The sequence below is a fragment of the Paroedura picta genome, chromosome 17, assembly GCF_049243985.1.
Source record: "Paroedura picta isolate Pp20150507F chromosome 17, Ppicta_v3.0, whole genome shotgun sequence".
Lineage (NCBI taxonomy): Eukaryota > Metazoa > Chordata > Lepidosauria > Squamata > Gekkonidae > Paroedura > Paroedura picta.
In genome coordinates, this window is record NC_135385.1 from 22,052,807 (window position 1) to 22,071,429 (window position 18,623).

General features: G+C 49.7%; 1 long non-coding RNA gene across 1 annotated transcript in view; it reads right to left on the bottom strand.

The window, feature by feature from the left end:
- The window catches only part of LOC143827191 (uncharacterized), a 139,247-nt gene that overhangs the window by 13,961 nt on the left and 106,663 nt on the right, over window positions 1-18,623 (bottom strand). Inside the window, exon 5 of the long non-coding RNA XR_013227210.1 lies at window positions 10,433-10,736. This is a non-coding gene — a long non-coding RNA (uncharacterized LOC143827191). The remainder of the gene's footprint in view (window positions 1-10,432; window positions 10,737-18,623) is intronic.

Consider the following 18,623-nt stretch of genomic DNA (forward strand, 5'->3'; position numbering starts at 1 on the left):
ATCCACCTGGGGCGGGACATGGGTGTGGAAGTATAGGGCTGCCAGCTCTGGGTTAGGAAACACCTGTAGACTTTGGGGGTGGAGCTGGAAGTGGGTGGGATTTCGGGCAAGGAGGGTTTAGTTGGAGACGCTAGGGGTCGATCTGGGGACCCTCTGTGCACGAAGCCGACGCTTCAACACTGCATCTGGCTCCCACCCTGAGCCACTTATGGACGGCGATCAGAAATTAACCCAAAACAAATCTCTTTGTATTCGGAGCAAGCACCTGTACTCGTTTCTACCCCTTCCCTCCATTTATACATTTGGGAACGGCGCAATTTATATGGTATTTAGACCCGGCACACCAATAATCTGTAATTTTGATTTATGGATGTGCAGATCACTTTGAACAATGCATACATTTCAGAGGAGAAATTGAGTACAAGAACCGGGGAAATGGCAGAGATAAAGAATCTTGGCTTTGATTTATGCCAGGGAAAAGTGAAACCCAGACAGGGCCCTAAGGAGGAGAATAAAACATATTGATTCCCTCACTGTTTAATCTGGAATATCTTTAAGAGGAGACCTTTAGACGTTGTCGAGAACGCTGACCCCTCTTCCCCGAGATCTGAAATGGCAAACGTTCGTTTGGGGTGATCTTTTCCCCCTTTCCCTTTCCTAACATCCATGTTATCAAATCATTTTGCTCGGGTGGTAAAATCAATATTAAGAGGAAATCCTTGTGTTTTTTATTTTTTATTATTTTTTTTTAAAAATCCTCCCGCCTGTTATGAAGTTGGATGTTTTCAAGCTGGGATGTGAAATCGTAACTCTAATGGGGTCTGGGCCTGGAAAGTTCTCCTGCGAAACCTTTATCGAGGCGCTCTTTTGGAATAATGTGTTCCTGTTTATAGGATTTTCCGTGACCTTTCCTTTACGGCTGCCAGCAGAGGCTGCCGGAGCGTCTCTGGGATCTGCATAATGGCTGCAACACAGAGAATGACTTGTACAGTTTTGTCTGCTTTAGAGGGAAAGGAAAAAAAGACACCTTGGCTGGCCCTTCCCACACAGCAAAACCTCTTGGCAGGTTCTCTAACTTGGTGACTCTCAGCATCCCCAGACATGGTACCCGTGGCCGTAGGGAAGCACGGCCCAGATCCCACCAGAAGACCTCGTCGTGACCCCGCATGTTTTTATTACAACTTATTTTTTTTCCCCGTCCCAAAAAGGTCTCTGATTTCCCTGAAGGCAGACCCATAAAGCCTCAACTTCTCCAAAGTGTCCTTTATTTGCATGGGTCCCCCTCCCCCCGTTTACCCTTTTAAACCGACATGTGGTGGGCCGGTATTTATGCCTCTTTAAAAATGATGGAGGACTGACGAGCCGGCGGTGACGGTGGCCGCCTTGGACTTATGCTTACGAGGCATCTGCCGTAAAACGTTATGGAGGGGACATAAAATGCAATGGATTAAAAACATGCCCGTTTTGTTGTCGTTGTTCCCTTCTGATGCCTCGTTTGCGCGTGTGTGCGCACGTGTGGGGAGGTCTGTGGCTTAGCCCAGATCAGGGCAGACAGGTCCAAGTTTGGAGAGGAAAGGGACCCCAGTGGGGGACAAGGCCACAGAGGTCACCCTCCAAGCCCAGAGTGGCCATTTTCTGCCACAGAAATGCAAAATAAGAAGAGTCCAACAGATCAGACTAGTGGTCCATCTGATCCAGCATCCTGTCTCACACAATGTTCAACTGGTGGTCCGTCAACAGAACATAGAAGCTGAACCCTGACATTGTCTCCTGGCGGGGATCCAGAGGTTGACTGCCTCTGAATGTTGAGGTTCCCTTTAGCCTCCATGGCTGGTAGCCACCAACAGACCTATCCTCTGTGAAACTGTCCTCACAATTGTCCTCTATGCTTGTGATCATTGCCACATCCTCTGGCAGCGAATTCCCCAGCTTAATCTCTCATTGAGCAAAGGATTCTTTACGTTGACACCCATTGAACTTCAACGTCTCCAGGGAGAGAAAGGGAATGGAAATTGGGAGGGAGGTGGTGTTAACGGAAGAGAAGTCAACACAAGCGTTCCTCTAATAGAGCTGTAAGAGGAGAAACTTTACCCCAAGGGAGTTTTCGAAGAGCAGCGGAGGGCCATGTTTGTCTTTGGAGAAGCACGTACAACCCCCCCGGTGATTTCTTATCTGTGGCGGAGACTCACCTGCTTCTCTTTTAAGAGAGAAACAAACCCTTATTATCTCCATTTTAGTGGGTCTCTGCTGCACCTCAAGTCAAGGAGAAACCAGCAGCGTGCCTGAATACACGACACGAGGGTCAAATGTTGACATTAGATCTTCTCATGATCCTTGTTTCATCCACGACTGGCTCTGGAGGGACATCTTCAAGACCCAATGACGACCTCTCCTGGAAAGAGACCGAGAGCTACTGTGTCCTTGAAAACTACGGTGTCTTGGGAAACTTTGGTTCGCATACAATGTGCCACGTGATTGTTACATGGCGATTCTGCTGAAGGATATGATATGAAGGAAGCGCCCCAAGTGGCCAATTCCTGGGCAAGCGGCAAGTCCAAGCTAAGACTGGCCCCAAAGAGGCTATCAGATGTCTGTGCCGCACTGAGATGACTGGGAGATTTTTGGGATGTTGGTTTGATGTAAATCAGGATGAATTTGATCATGCCGGTGAAATCCAAGAGAAATGGCATTTCTGAAAAGGATGCCGGTGTTTTCATTTAAATGGGGGTGAAACAGCAAGAAAGAGGGGGCCTTCTTGGAACAAACCAGGGGTACGTGGAGTCCAGGCTCACACAATGATGCATCGAGCGGCATTATGCTGAATCAGGCCATTGTTCTATCAACGTCAGTCTTGCCTAGTCAGGCTGGCAGCTGCTCTCCAGGGTCTCAGGCCGAGGCCTTTCCCATCGCCTGCTGCCTGGTCCTTTGAACTGGAGATGCCGGGGATCGAACCGGGGACCCCCTGGATGTCAAGAGGATGCTCTGTCGCTGAGCCGTCTGATTCGCCAGAGACATGCAGCAGGCCTGCCACAGGGGCACGGAGGGCTACACCTCCCCTGGAACCTGTTTACTTGAACTTGCCCCTCTGGCTAACAGCTGGCTGCACTTTTAATAACGAGCCCCTCATCATTCTGGGATGTCTTTCATCCAACGTAGCCCACCCTCGCTCACAGACGCAGGAAGGCACCGACCCCGCTCGCTAATTAGCAATCTCTCGCCGTAATAAGAGCATTACTCTTGGCTCCCCGAGCGAAGACGAAGCGCTGACGCGGCGCCAGGAGTGCGCCTCGCCCCGCAAACACAGCAAGGAAGGCCCCAGCGCCTGGCAGTTTCGGGAAAGAGACATATGGCAAGAGAAGCGGCCAAAACCCGTCGACAGCTTGCGTGAATTACAGCGCAGCCACCGAAACTCGGATTCACGCTAAGCCGCTGAAAGCAAAAGGGGCCGTCGTTCGCCGTGGCAAGCGACAACGACAACAAAATGATGGATCGACCTTTATTGGGACGGCACTCCAGGGTGGCTGCTTGGGCAATCAATACCGTCGGCGCATGACGCCGGGTGAGGAATGCTCCTGAAGCAGGGGAGGGGGCCGCATTTAATGGGGTACCCAATGGGTCCTTTGCACATATATCCATTTTTACTCTAGATGGGGAAAAGGGGGGGGGGAGAGAGAGAGAGAGAGAGAGAGAGAGAGAGATTTCTGTTTTCTAACCTAGTGAGTCAATATTCGAAGGCAACCATATGGAGTGATTTCGGAAGGCCGTTCAGTGAGGTTCTAATGAGTCTTGCCTGATGGTTTGCTCGATGGGGAATGTTCCAATTTGGTTCAAGGCCTAGGAAAGATCATTCCGATTTGCCCGGACAGTTGGGTCCCAAGTGTGTGTGTGTGTGTGTGTGTGTGAAAAAAAACCTATTCTGTATTTGGCTCTTCCCGGTTGCAGTTGGCGTGCCAAATGGTACGCATCCCAAGGAAGCAGCAGAGGGCCCAAGACAGAAGCATGCGTTTAATCTGTGCAAAGGAGAAGGGCTCACAAAAAAAGCAATTTTTGACCTGTTTTCCGTCTCTTTTTCTTGCCTTCGAATTGCAGCTGAATTAATGTTGACCCCGTCTGGTTTTTAAGGCAAGAGCTAGACAGGGCGGTGAGGTTCCCATTACCTGCCTCTGTGTCTGCTATTCTTTGGGGGAATCCCATCCAGCTACGACTTAGCTTCTCAGATCTGAGGAGACCCCTCTAGCTCAGGAGTGGCCAAGCTGTGGCTCTCTAGAGGTTCATGGACTACAGTTCCCATGAGCCCCTGCCAACTGGCCATGGACAATTGTTGTGAAATATCCACATGAGTCCGGTCAAGACACCCCAGGTGTGCGTGAAGATGAAATGGGGCTTCTGAGGTATGCGAAGAAAGAGTTGTCGCTTGAAGCCAAAGGACATCACAAAATGTCTTCCCCAGGGGACATCTGTATGGTCTGTAGACATCTCAGACCTCCTGAGGACCAGAGCCCTACCTGTCGGCATGGAAAAGTTCCCCTCCATGTCGAGGCAGGCTCCTTCGCAGAGCCAAATCAGGTTGCCTCGCCTGTCCCAGGTTATTTACGGCCCCCTTAAAAGCCTTCCCCACAATTAAAAATAATTACGCAATTAAGGGTGTTCAAATGACAGAAAACCAATTTGAACTATCATTAGGCGCCGATGGGCGCCAAGCAACTTGACCCCTGAGCGGCCTTGGCGGGGCTTAATTCGGAGTGTTTCTCATTTGCGAGCGCTAAAGCAGATTAGGCAAATGAATGCGTTTGCCTCTCAGCGCCATTTGGTCGGGGTCTCATTTTCTTCGCGGCTGGATACCTGAGGTGCCCAACGTTCGGAAATCGAGGATGGTAACAAAATGATGCCCAAACCCTTTCAGCCACTCGAAAACATTTCAGAAGTCCCCCCCTCCCAACGTTACAGTCAAAGGGTGTTTCTCCGCTCCCGCTCCCTGACCTAGGTAACCCAGGCTGGTCCAAATCTCGACAGATTCACCGAAGCTAAGCAGGTTAGCCCGGGCGAGGATTTGGATGGGAGACCTTCAATGAACACCAGGGGCATGACATGGAGGAAGGCAATGGGGAAACCACCTCTGTCTCTTGCCTCAAGAACCCCACTAGGGGTTGCCATAAATGAGCTGGGATTTGATGGCACTTCCCACCCCCGATACCCCTGTAGCCAACCTACTGAACCCAGGGAACCCTGGGAAATGTAGTCCTGTGAGGATCTCCAGCTGAGAATTCCCATCGTCCTCGACCAACTTACAGCCCCCAGGGTTCCTGGTGGAACACCATCACCATCGCCGTTAAAGGGGTATAAACCAGGGGTGGCCAAACTGTGGCTCTCCAGATGACCTGTGGCTCTCCAGATGATCTAGCTTAGCCACCAAGGAACTCCAGGGGATGGCCAAGCTAGCCAGAGAGAGAGAGAGAGAGAGAGAGAGAGAGAGAGAGAGAGAGAGAGAGAGAGAGAGAGAGAGAGAGAGAGAATATCCTCCCTCTCTTTGACCTTGCCAAGGGTTCCTTCCTCCCTCAAACTCACTGAACCTTCAGTGGTGGAATAATTAGTGACCTGGGAGCTCAGAGGATTTTTGAGTGACTGGAGGAGGAAAAAATTAAGTTTGAACTGTCAGGTTCCCTCATTTCCCCGCAGGAGCCACAGAAAGAGGAGAAGCGACAGATCTGGCAGAGACATTTGAGCTCTCTGGTTCTCTCCGGCCTCCTGCCCGATAGCCAAATGGGGAGCGATAGAAACCCAAGGAATGCGCTTCTCAGCGACCAAAGGAAGAACCCGGCAGGCCCCATGGAACATCTTGGAGGAAGGGGACAAAAAAATAAAAAAGAATTTGACAGATTCATTACCCTTATTTAGCCATGCATTTAGGTTCTTTCAGCATTAAAAAGAAGAGCCGTTTTTTTTAAATTTCCCCTTTCTACTATCTGAGGGTGTCTCAAAGCGGCCTGCAGTCACCAATCCTTCTCCCCACACCCTGCAAGGCAAGTGGGTCTGAGAGAGCTCTGAGAGAACTGGGACAGGCCCAGGGTCACCCGACTGGCTGCACGCGGAGGAAGTGTGGGGAATCGAACCCAGCTCTCCAGATTAGTGGCTGCCGCTCTTAACCTCCAAGCCAAGCTGGCCCTCCTACACTAAGCCGGCTGAAATGATATTTCTGGAGGGTTCTGAGGATTCAGATCCTGGAACTGTGCAGTTTCTTGGGATTCATTAAGACAGCTTGCAGATTTTGGCATTCCTTTGGACCTGGAATTGCTTGGTTGCATTCCCTTAAAAGCAGATGGGAGTCAGTCTCCCGTCTGATGCTTTTTGGAATACCCCCGACTTCTGCGATCCATACCCCCCATGACCATACCACACCACAGAATGTAGCTTTCATTAACAATCACGTCACAAACATGATGGCTCCATTAACATTCCAGAGGACGCTGGACTACTATAGGCTCCCCCCAGCATATTGCCCTGCCCTCAAAATTCTTTGCAATGCCTTCTTAAAAAGAATTTAAAAATGCACTCTAGTGGTAGAGAATGTAGACCAATCCAGGGCGTTAAGGAGAACAAACCGAAAGGAAATAGAATTCTTTGGAAATTCAGTTGCTGATGAACCCTAGAATGTCTTGCCATTGTGAATAGGAACCAGAAATGAAATCTTCCCCAGAGAGAGATTCTTCAGCTCTCTTAGTAGAAATGTCCCCCAAACTGTCTGTCTGTCTGTCATGCTAGAAGGGGAAAAAAAAAAACTAATTTCAAATACATTTGGGAAGGAAGAATGATCACAGCTGCTTTTCCGGCATGTCAACACAAGATGGCAGGTATTTTACACATATCTGACAAAGTTGATGGATAACGGGAGGAAACGTCTCGGCTATTTTGCAGCGAAATGCTGCAGAGGCTTAATCCGGCAGACTGAATAACCTAAGATGCTACTGGAGAACTTCAGCTGTGTTCAGAGCTCTTGGTAAGACGCTGCTCTTCTCTCCCACGCTTACTTTGTTCACTTTTCGGTGCTGGCTCACCTGGCCAGTCCACCCCCGCCAACTTGGAGTGGTGTTACTACCTCTCTCGGACTTCATCATCTCTCCAGGTCTTCCCCAATGCTCAAAGGTGGGACTTACTGCCTGCAAGAGAACAGCCTTTGCTCTATCTAGCTTAGCATCTCGGCTCCAGCCAGCAATGGATCGGGCCGAGAATGGGCTCCCCCAAGACTTGCTGGGGGGCAATCTTCTAACTCAGGGATCCTCACCCTTTGGGAGCCTGCAGGCACTTTTGGAATGCCGCTACAGCGTGGCCAGAAAATGACTTTGCTGATCCCACAGCAACCCTCCCCGTAATAGCACCATTTAAAAAATTGCAAAACCAAATGTTCCCCTTTTTAGGGGAGGGGACTTCTCCGCAGAAAGGATGATGGCTTTCATGTGAACAAACAAATATCTTTTAAAATGGGATGCAAGCTCATCAGAACCAAGTGCGAAGGAACTTCCTTAACTTCTGGCACCTTTCCTTAAACAATATACTTCCTAATTTCCCGTTAATTTCTCCCCCCACACCCCGATAATTCAATTGCAGCTCCCTATAAATCCCTTCTCTTCAATTCGTTCCAGAACAGAACGTGTTGATGGAACAGTTTCGTTTTGCACGCAGCACAGCTGTGGGAGGGGCGGCGGTGAAAACGCACCGAGTCGTCCTCCTTTTTTGGGGAGGGGGGGATTAAAGGATTGCGACGGGGCTCCTGATTGAAAACATTCGGGGATCTCGACGCATCCAAAGTCTTTTTCTGCCTCAAATCATCCCAATTAGTTTGGAAGAGTGCGGCGGGGAGGTTAAATCCTTCCGTCGTGTCCGCCGGTGGGTGAATTTGAATACAAAGCAACGCTTTACCTAATCAGGTTGCAGCGGAAACTTTAATTACCGAACGCCTGATTGGGAAGGCCTGCGACTCCCTGTTCGTTCTCCCGCCTTTCTTCGCTTGGCAAAGGGAGAAAAGCTGCAGCCCACGGTGGCCTTTCCACGCTTGCTGTGTGGTTTGGACGAGAGATCTGTGGCCCGCCGTAATGAATCCGGGGCGATGCCTGAGAGATTTGCTCTTTATGATCCTGTTGGTTTAATTAGAAGAGCACGGCTCAACTTTATTTCTGCCAAATGGTTTCGTGGAGCAAAAACAGAGAGGGGAAGAAAAAAAAGAACACCCATGTGTGTGTGGGTGTGCAAGAAGTGGGAAAATTATTATTATTTTTCCATCGCCTCGGCCCCATTTAATGAACAGAAAGTGAAGGGAATTCTAATCTGCCAGTCAAGTGGAGATCTTTAGAGAAGAATAGGTTAAGTGCTTTCCGTCTTGTTCTTTTCCGGATGCAAATTTCCCGGTGTTTGCATTGAAAGACTGGCCCGTGGACCCTCGATGGGAAACAGATTCTCTACTGTGGTGCGTTCTCTTAAGAGGAGCCAATTTATTAAACGGGTAACTTCAGCCCTGCAATTTCCTCCTACATCTCGCCCCTTTGGATCTACAAGAAGTCACTTATGCTCCACCAAAGTACACCGGCTTGCGATAGGTTGAACCACGGAAGGGCGGGCATACTAAAACAAGCCACTGGCCCACCGAGTCGAGGATTCTGTTTTCAATTGCGGCCAATCACATGGCGAGGACAGTACCCAAAGCAGGCCTGGTTAGCAGCAGGCCAGCCTACCTTCCGACAGCCCGACTGGTTCCGCCTCCGAACCCGGAAGTTCAATTTGGCTCCTGCAGCTAGAGGGCCAGTGGGGCAATCTCCTTCATTCCGCCGAAGCCAGTGGTCATCGGCACATCCTGAATCAGGGAGTTCCACAAGAGAACAATGACCTTTTTGTGAAGGAATGCTTCCTTTCCCTTTTGCAGCCTGATCTGGCAAGCTTGGTTTCACGGGACCCTGGAGGCAAAGTGGGGTCAGTCCTGATCAGGACGGGGACGGGGGACCGCCAAGAAGCCCAGGGCCCCTGCACAGAATCAGGCCATGATGGCAAACCACCTCCGTTCGCCTCTTCCCTTGAAAACCCATCGGGGTGGCCCAAACTTGGACTACTTTGGAGGGGTGGAAACCCGGCCAGCCAAAGAGCTCAGCGGCATGTTTTGGGAAGCCAGGACTTTTGGGAGAGGAGATTCAAAGCAACCCCTCCAAAGAGAAGTCTCTGTGGCTGGGCACATTTCCAAGTCAGAATCTATCTTTTAAAAAAAAGCTGACATATAATTACTCCTCATGTTTCCTCTTAACTGATATTAGTTTGGATGGCGCTCACCAGAGAGTGATGGATATTAAAGAAGAGATTGACAAAATTATTAGTTTCGTTTCCCCCCACCCCTATATATATAAAAGGGGTGGAAAATTGCCTGACAGGAAATATTCTTTTTGGGTCCCTCGAGTTGTGAGTGTTTGTGTGTGTGTGTGTGTTTTAATTTAAAATGAGGCTTTGACAACACTGAGAGCGGAAAGGGCCAATAAACGGGAGTGAAAGATACTGAATTAATTTTCAGCGGGGCACAGAACTGTGTTTACTTTTCCCCGCAAGAAGCTCGGAGCACTTCACAATTACAGGACGGGTCGAAATTCTACAGGAGATGCTGTCCAGGCCTACACTGGAAAAAGCCACAGTTGTCCAATACAGGCGTCTCCATCCTTTGTGACCCTGTGGACCCACTTGGAATTCGGACACAAAATGGTTGCCACAAAATGGCTGCCGCAGGAGGCGGAGCTAGCAACAAAATGGCTGCCACGGCTTCACTTCAGTAACACAGTGTAGCTCAGCCAACCAGATCTCCAGTGTCCAGTCAGAAACCCTACTGGGGAAAAGCCCTTCTTCCTTAAAACACTTGGAGGGTGCCAGAAAATATGTTGGGGACTCTCTTACTCAAACAGTGATTAACATATGGAACTCATCGCCACAGGATTTAGGGGAATCAAACTTCCAATTTCCTTAGTCGTTTTCCCCTTTCTCTTTGGCTGCCGTCTGCATGCACCAGACAGCTTCTGTGCTTCTTTCCCTCCCTCCTTAAATCTTAACCCGGAGGCCAGGCCAGGATGTAGCGTCAGACTTCCATATTAGACACACTTAGTTGCAAAATAATTCTCTTTTCACCCAGTATGATGGACTCACTTAGGGCCTTCCACATCCCCCCACCCCCATTCCCAAAGGTCAGATCCCTGTTGAAATATAGGAGATGGGAAATCGATAAGAGGACAGTTTGAAAAATATGATTGTCCTCCAGAGACCGGGGGAGAAGGAGCAGAGGGGTAGGAAGAGGCGAGGAAACGGAGCTTTCCATCTGTTCTCATTACAGGGAAGCCAAACGGGAGAGGACAGCGGGGTCACCTAACTTGGATTGATGCACCGCAAAGGGAGGAAAAAGAAAGAAGCAGCTTACCCTTTGCAAAGATAGAGCTTGTCGGTCGTTTCAAACAGCAGACGAGGAATTTGGCACCTCTGAAGTTGATCCAAAACCAGCTTCACGAACAAGTCCCAAATCATGATGCTCTGAACGTTCCCAGATGTCCAGCAAACAGGCCCCCAGCCTAGGATCTGGAAAGCCCGGGTTTGAATTCCCTCTCTGCCACAGAAGCTGACTGTGTGTCCATGGGCCAGTCACATTCTCAGCCTCAACTACCCCGCAGGGTTGTTGTGAGGGGAAAAAAAAGCCTCTTTGGGTACCCGTTGGGGAGAAAGGCAGCCTATAAGAAAAGAGAAAGCAAATGAATGAATAATATTTTGTACACTGTCTCACTTGTACAGAATGGACACTAGATAAAGGCGTGAGGGCATAAACGAAGTAAGCCAGTAAATAAATAAAAAGTAGACCTTGGGGGCACATCAGGCATTCCAGTGGGTCAGAATTCACAGATCATGTTTGTAGAATTCGGAGAGTAAGGGAAGGCAATTGCAAGCTGCTTTGAGATTCCTTCAGGCAGTGAAAAGTGGGGGTATAAAAACAATTCTTCTTCTTAGAATCATAGAATCATACAGTCCAAAGGGACCTCCAGGGTCATCTAGTCCAACCCCCTTGCGCAATGCAGGAACTCACAACTACCTGCCTTCCTCCTCCCCCTCCCCCTCCATAAATTGTTCCCATGCTGGCTATTTCTCTGGGCACCATTCTCTTGGTTTGACTGGATCACTTGAACGGTTGCTTACTCCATTTCTTAATTTACATCATTCATTAATGTCTCTAAATTATTGTTCATAAAGTGCATTTCCTCCCCGCCCCCCTTCTCTTTTGGAGCAATAGGGGAGGGTCATCCGTGGCAGTCAGAAATTAAACACCTTTCAATTTTCTTCTTTTCGTTTTTAAGGGAACACATCAATTAACAGATATTGCCAAAGGCAGGCTTCTTGCTCAACAGCTGTTCTTTCCTTACAGAGAATCCGGAAAAATACATTATGGGTAGGAAATATATCATGCGCTAAAAGTCAAGCTCAGACACCCAAAACCAAAGGGAGTTCCTCACAGGGTGTACAGAAATAGCTTCCTTGGCATCGCTTTTGACACAGTTTTCCATGAACGCTTCTGGCGCTATCAGAAAAACAGTGCCTTCACTTGCCCTCACCCCTCTGCATTGCAGTTATATGCACAGTTTTCCATGAACGCTTCTGGCACTATCATGAAAACAGTGCCTTCACTTGCCCTCACCCCTCTGCATTGCAGTTATATGCACAGTTTTCCATGAACGTTTCTGGCGATATCATGAAAACAGTGCCTTCACTTGCCCTCACCCTTCTGCATTGCATTTCAAACACACAGTTTTTTGTCACTGTCAGAAAAACAATACCTTCACTTGCCCTCATTGTCCTCAAAAAGCTGCGTTTGACCTCACTTGCCCTCGCCCCTCAACTAAACACAATTGGCTACGCAGCCTAATCTAAAGTAGCCTTGTGATATCATCCCATCTTACTATGATGGTCCTAATTGTGTGGAATCTAATTTGAGGTGACCGGGGGTGGCTGGGGGAGGAACAGCAGTGGGGAAGCGCTATTAACGGCTCCATCTGAGACGCGTGAGCTCGATCCAACCCAAATGGCTTGTTTCCCCTCAAATGCTGAAGCCTAATTGCCCCGCCCAAGGGTAGTCCAGCCTTAGAAATGGCTGTCCTCTTATGCAAATCCACGTGGGGTTAGAATTCCACCTTCTCCGTTGCCGCCCGCCGTTTATAAGGAAACCGAGGAAGAAAACAGAGAGGGGATTTCATAAAGACATATAGATAAACTCCGATTCTTTGTTAAATCCACGGCTACAATGAGATCCCCCGTCCCCCGGCTACCATATATTATCTGCAAAGTCTCTTATCCAATGATGCACTCCTAGAATTGAAAGTTTAGACCAGTCGCCTGTCTCGGATAATATAAAGCTTTCCATTCCCATCAGGAGTAATTCATGCGCCGTCAACAGAAAATTGACTGTTTAATACAGCAAAATAACTTTGTGCGTGTGGGGGGCGGGAGGGGAAGGGCACAGAGACCTAATGCCATTAGAGGGCCATTCCTTAGATATTAACTTCCCTCCGTGTATTCTGAAGTGTCCAGAGCAGTTTTGTGGAAATAAACTTGTGTGGAAATAAACTTGAATTCCCCTTCAGGGTCTTGCCCTGCAATAAGAGAGTAAGCACCCGGGAGCACTTGAGGGAGGGGGAGGAAGGAGCCAAATTTCAAAGCAAAATCGAAAGGAAGACAGACGACCGCTTTCTCCCTCGGCTTCTAACTCATCCATTGATTGCCAGAAAATGTGCTGATCTTTGATCTCCAAAGGAGGGAGGGCCGCGACGGAGAAGTGAGCGTCTGTGGGATTGCGGATGCCTGCGCCCGACGCGGCTTTCAACCCTTTCTGCGTCTTCGAATTAATATTCCGGGAGGGAAGCCTGTACAATCCTGACCCGAAAGATGATGGGCCTTTTCTAGCTCTTTCCCGTTGTAGGCAAAAGACAAGAGAATCATCGAGGTCGAAACGGCCATGGGGCCGTTAGTTCCTCTCAATGCCCGGCGCAAGATCAACCCAAAGCGTCCCTCCAGAAGGTTTGTCCAGCCGCTGCGTGAAGACTGCCAATAAGAGAAGGAGAAAGGCTGTTTTGCGATACCGGCCTGACGGAGTCCCAAAATATGGAGCCCCTCCATGTTGTGCAGGCATTATTGGATCTGGCAGGCTGGAGAAAGGTGCTCTATTGTAGGGACAGGCCAGTTTTTTATATGGGGGAACTTCTATCGTACCCCATTCCACACTTCTTCCAAGGATCTCAGTGCTGCAAGCACAGTTCTCCTAATTCCATTTCAACTTTAACAACAGCCCTGAGGGAGAAATGAGAGGCCTAGCATTACCCATTCACTTTCATGGCAGTGTGAGGATTCGAACCTGCGTCTCTCCAGCATCTGACCTCTGCCCCTTACCCAGCAACAGTTTTATACTTGTCTGGTTCAGACCTTCTTTTCTTTCTCTCATGAATGTTCACGTGGGAATGATTTTAAGATTCTCATTGCCACTGGAACTGCCACTGAGTTCCCCCACTGGGCAAATTAACCCCTCGATTCTTTATTTTCGTGGTATGAACTGTTGCATCGTGCTGGATTCTCCCTGTAAAATGCATTCCTCCTCCTCCACTTGCACATCAATGCCTCAATATATTTGCACTGGGCATCCAAATGGACTGCATCGCACACGCAAAGCATGCGCAGAAACGCATGCGCAGAAACAATAACAAGTCTACAAAGCTGACAGCGATGAACAAAGAACAGTAACAGCAGATAAATCAGAAAAGGAATTAAAGAAGCAATGAAGAGGAAATGCTCACGCATTTTCCCATCCCTTTTCAAACATTAATGCATTATTTCGGCCACATGTGGTTTCCCCACAGATATCCAGACGGGGCATGCCTGTGTTTCTTTCCTGAACCTGTAGGAGAATTTTGATTCTTCGTAGAAAAACAACGGGAGAGAGAAGAGGAGGGGAGACAGCGCGTCTCCTTCTGACCCATTTTCCACAACTTAAGTGGACCATGATGGGTTAGGTCCTTTCCCATGCCACACTACCCTTGGCTTCCTCTAAATGCATGCGCAGCGAAAGGTCTAAGATCTCGGATGAATAATAACTGGCATAATACATTATTAAACATTTTGTACATCAATTAATGATACTGACGGCTTCAATATTTTATGGCTAATATGTTCGGTTAGGTGGTTAGGAGCCTCACTTTCTTTTGGGATCCTGCCATGCTCCAGTTATTAAGCGCACATGTCCCGCGTCCGACGTCTGAGAATATCAATACGGCTTTCATTGACAGCAGGGGTACCGACTTCATGCTGGCTTCTCCGGATTTTGGGGTTGGGATTGCTGGCAGACTGAACCGTCTGGAATTGCCGTTAAGGACCTGGGAAGAGGAACGGTCAGAGGTGACGGGTGAGAAAATTAGTTGTCACACTGGTCCATATGCTGGTCCATAAATGTCTCCACTCGAAGAAGAAGAAGAAGAGCTGTTTTTTTGTACCCTCCTTTTTACTTCCTGAAGGAGTCTCGAAGTGGCTTGACATTGCCGTCCCTTCCTCTCCCCACGGCAGACACCCTGTGAGGGAGGAGGGGCTGAGAGAGCTCTGAGAGAACTGCTCTGCCAGGAAAGCTCTGGGACTAGCCCAAGGCCACCGCTCTTATCTGCGACACCAGGACTATTTTCCTTCCAAGCAGTCACAGATCTTATGGGAGTTTAGTGTCCCAAGAAAGGGAAACATCTTCTTTAGGAGCTCTTGACGTTCTTGAGTCTGTGGACACCGAAATTCTGATGACGGAGAGGGTGCAAGATGGCTGCTGCAGCTCCCCTTACATGGTGCTGGCATGGGCTCATGGGAACTGTAGTCCATGGACATCTGGACAGCCACCGTTTGTCCACCCCGGGCCTAAAGCCCCTTCCTCTTCGCTATACAACACCAGAGCTAATCTTTTGCCCTCCACAAGCTAGGTCACGGCCACGGTCACTGGGGCCTTTCCAGCTCTAAGACGCGAGGAAGAAGGCACACCCCTGAGCCTCGTTTCTAAGGCACAAACTGTGCATATTTGAAGGGGATTTACATCCCCGCGATCCCTCTGGCCCTGCCGGTGTCACCCAAAGGCTGGCGTATTGCTGATTGCGCTGTGTGGAGCAGCCCATAAATACCTCCTGCTTGCAAGGGGGGAACGGAGCACTTTGTCTTCCTGGCGCATGGAAGTGCCGAACAGCACCGTTGCCGGGAGAGGGGGGGAAATCAATTTTAATTAGGAAGACAATTATATTTTTTCCCCCAAATGTTGCCAAGGTCTCGAGATTTATCTCTAAGGTGATGGAGAGGTAATCCGGTGCCGTCGTGTTTCCCCTGTGCAGGGCCTATGGCAGCAAGCTTTTAGGTCTTAGGAGCGGCAGAGGGTTTTCTGTGGGTCTCGGAGGTAGCGCAGATTGATGGGACGAGATTATCCTGTCCCCAGCAACGGGAGTTGATGATTCGGCCCTTGGGTTCTTCTCCGTGATCCCCTCCACCGCTTTTGGTCTGTGATGCTTCTAAGAGATCTCATTTTCCCCCTCCCCAAGAGTAAAATGGCCCTTGTATTTTATTTTGCCATTTCGACCAGGAGAAGCAAGGATGAAATTCAGTTTTGGGGTTTCTTTGTGGGGAGGGGGGAGATGGGGGGACAGCAAGATCAAAGCGAATGAGGCCACATGGACAGAGGGTGGAGGAGATAAGCCGAGGAGCCTTAACATTAGGACCCCCCACTTCCCCTAGACAACCGGCAGGTGGTCAAGTTGCCAGGTCTGGGTTGGGAAACAGCTGGAGGGTTTGGGGTTGAAGCCAGGAGAGGGTGGGGATGCCCCAGAATCCGGTTTCCTAAGTGGCAAACCGATCTTGCGATGATGGGAAGCCTCCAGCTGACGCCTGGAGGTTGGTCACCCTGTCGGTCTATGAGGGTTTAATACCGGCCTTAAAGGGACACTGGCGTCTCTCTCGCTTTCCCTTCTTCCACCTCACCTGAGCAGCCTAGAGAGAGGCCTCTTAAACAAATTAAAGGCCTAAGTGGACGTGATGGGAAACATCGTTGCAGTATTTAAGCCGGTGGGAGAGAGCTCCCGTTGATAATTTATTCTTGCGCGGCGCCTAATGATCGCCCAACAGGTTTGGTTAAGAAAGCGGTTCATCAGGTCCCCCTTGATATAGTGAGGTGGGAACCGCAGCCTGCGCGCCTGCAGATGATGGATTACAACCTTGATTCGTCTGGAAAAGGATTGAGGTCTCTCCGCTTCCAAGCGGATTAAGGTGTTTAAACACACTCGGGACTGACTCCTGTGAAGACAAGTGGGGATCGAGTTTGCGACTTGTTCAGGACTTGATTTTTGTAAATAATCAAATAAAAAGCTCGCTCTCTCCCCCCCTCCCCTTCGAAACATGTTTGGTGGCTGAGCTTAAATTGTGCGATTATTTAAAGCGTTGCTTGACAATTCCTGCATCGTTTCGGTATATGGAAGACGTCCCTGGCTGGCTCATGCAAACTGCTACGAAAGAACATTAGGAAAGCCACCTGGTCCAGCATCTTGTCTCACAGGGTGCAAACCAGTTCCCCTGGAGCATCAACAAGAGAGCAGAGAGGCCAAGTCCTTCATAAGAACCTCAGAAGAACCCTGCTGGGTCAGACCAGTGAAGGCACATCTAGTCCAGCCTCCTGCCTCACCCAGTGGCCAACCAGTTCCTCGGAAAGACCAACAGCAGGGCAGAGAGGCCGAGGCCTTCATAGGGACTGAAGAGGAGCCCTGCTGGATCAGACCAGTGGTCCACCCAGTCCAGCTTCCTTTCTCACCCAGTGGCCAGTCAGTTCCTCTGGAGGTTTAGTGCCCCTGAATACGGAGGCTCCTCTCAGTCCCCCTGGCTAGTAGCCACCGAGACGCCTCGCATGTATCTATCTAGTCCCCTTTCAAAGCTGCCAGTTCCTGTGTCCATCACTGTTGTAACAGATCTGCTGGTGGCAAATGTAGCTTACACCAGGGTGCAAAGGAAGTTGTGTCCACCCGGACTCTGCTAGAACTCCGGATTCCACAACAAATCTCCGCAGGGCTAGGAGGCAACACAAGGGGAAGGTCTTGGTCTTCCTGCCCTCCAGAGTGACTGGACTCTCTTTGAAAAAGGTCTGACCCAGCGGGGCACTGCTTACAGTCTCAAGAAATGCCCATCGATGCTCCAGAGACGAGGGAAATCATTCTCAAGCACAAGAACCCCTTCCCTGGCAAGTCCTGATGTTTCGATTGCCGGCGGAGCGGAAATCCACAAAGACCGCGGAACGCCGACCTGCTTACAAGAAGGAAAGAGTTTTATTAAGAAGATAAGCTAACTTCACATAGGAAAAGGGGGGAGAGTCCTATCTGCCCCCCTGCTCTGTTCTTCTGGAGGCAAGCAGGGAGGAGGTGGGCTCAAAGGAGCAGGAAGTCTCCAAAGGAACCAATCAGGACCCTGGAGCCCGTGGTGGGTAGTCTTCATACTTTTTAAAATCATGCGCTCTGCACACCTCGCGTATTCGGCACCGATAAGGGCGGTGATACCCCGAGTGGGGCAAAGCGACACACTGGTCTCGCCAGCGATGGGGAACAGAGAGAGAAGAAGTTCGGCTGTCTTTGTTGCCGTGGCTGCCTTCCATTTATCTAGAAGCGAAGCAAATGGGGCAGAATTGGCCAGTAATGAATGAAAGTGCTCCAGCACTCATCAGATGCAAGACTCGGTAGGAATTAATGGATTAAGAAGCGGGGCGTGGGGGGGGGGTTGGGGTTGGGGGAGAGACGAGGGAGAGGGCGGCGCATGCAAAACGGGCAAGGTGTTTTCATGCCATCTTCATTATCCACAGTCCAGTTCCTCATCAGCAGAGCGGCCGGGAAGAAAACAGTTTTCTCTTGGAGACAATTAGCTTTTAATTCTTTATCGGGGAGGGGGTTCCAAGCGCCCCGTCTTGGAACCGATCAAGTGTTGCTTCATAAAAGGGCTGACTGGCAAAGGAAATCCGAGGCCGGCAGTGGGAGACCCGGCCCTGTGGCGGTTGGTGAATATTAACTGGGGTTTGTCCTCGGTGACCGGGCATTGAAAATGGCCAACCCTCCCTCTCACGGGTGGTCTTGAAGCAGCGGCTGGAGAGAGCCTTCTCTTGGACGCTCGAGGCTGATCCTACATTGAGCAGGAGGGGTGGGATTAGATGGTCTGTAGGGTCCCTTCCCACTCTAGGGGCCTATGAGTTTATCATCTGATATTAGAACTGGTTTCTAGACGGAGATATCAGTTCCCCTGGACAAAATAACCACCTTGGAAAGTGGATTCTAAGGCAATAGACCCCATTGATATCCCTCCCCTCCCTATACGCCTCCCTCCTCAAGATCCACCCCCAACATCTCAAGGTATTAACCAACTCGGAGTAGGTGACCCTGTACAATGCTGGGAGACATGCTACAGTGCATACTTGGCCACCTCCTTCAGGTAAACCATAGCGTGAGACCTCCTGCTCTAGACGTGCATAGCTTTGGACAGGACAGAAGTCCAAAAGGTTGTCCGGGAGTTATTTTCAGGTCTATGGATGTGGACTTTTG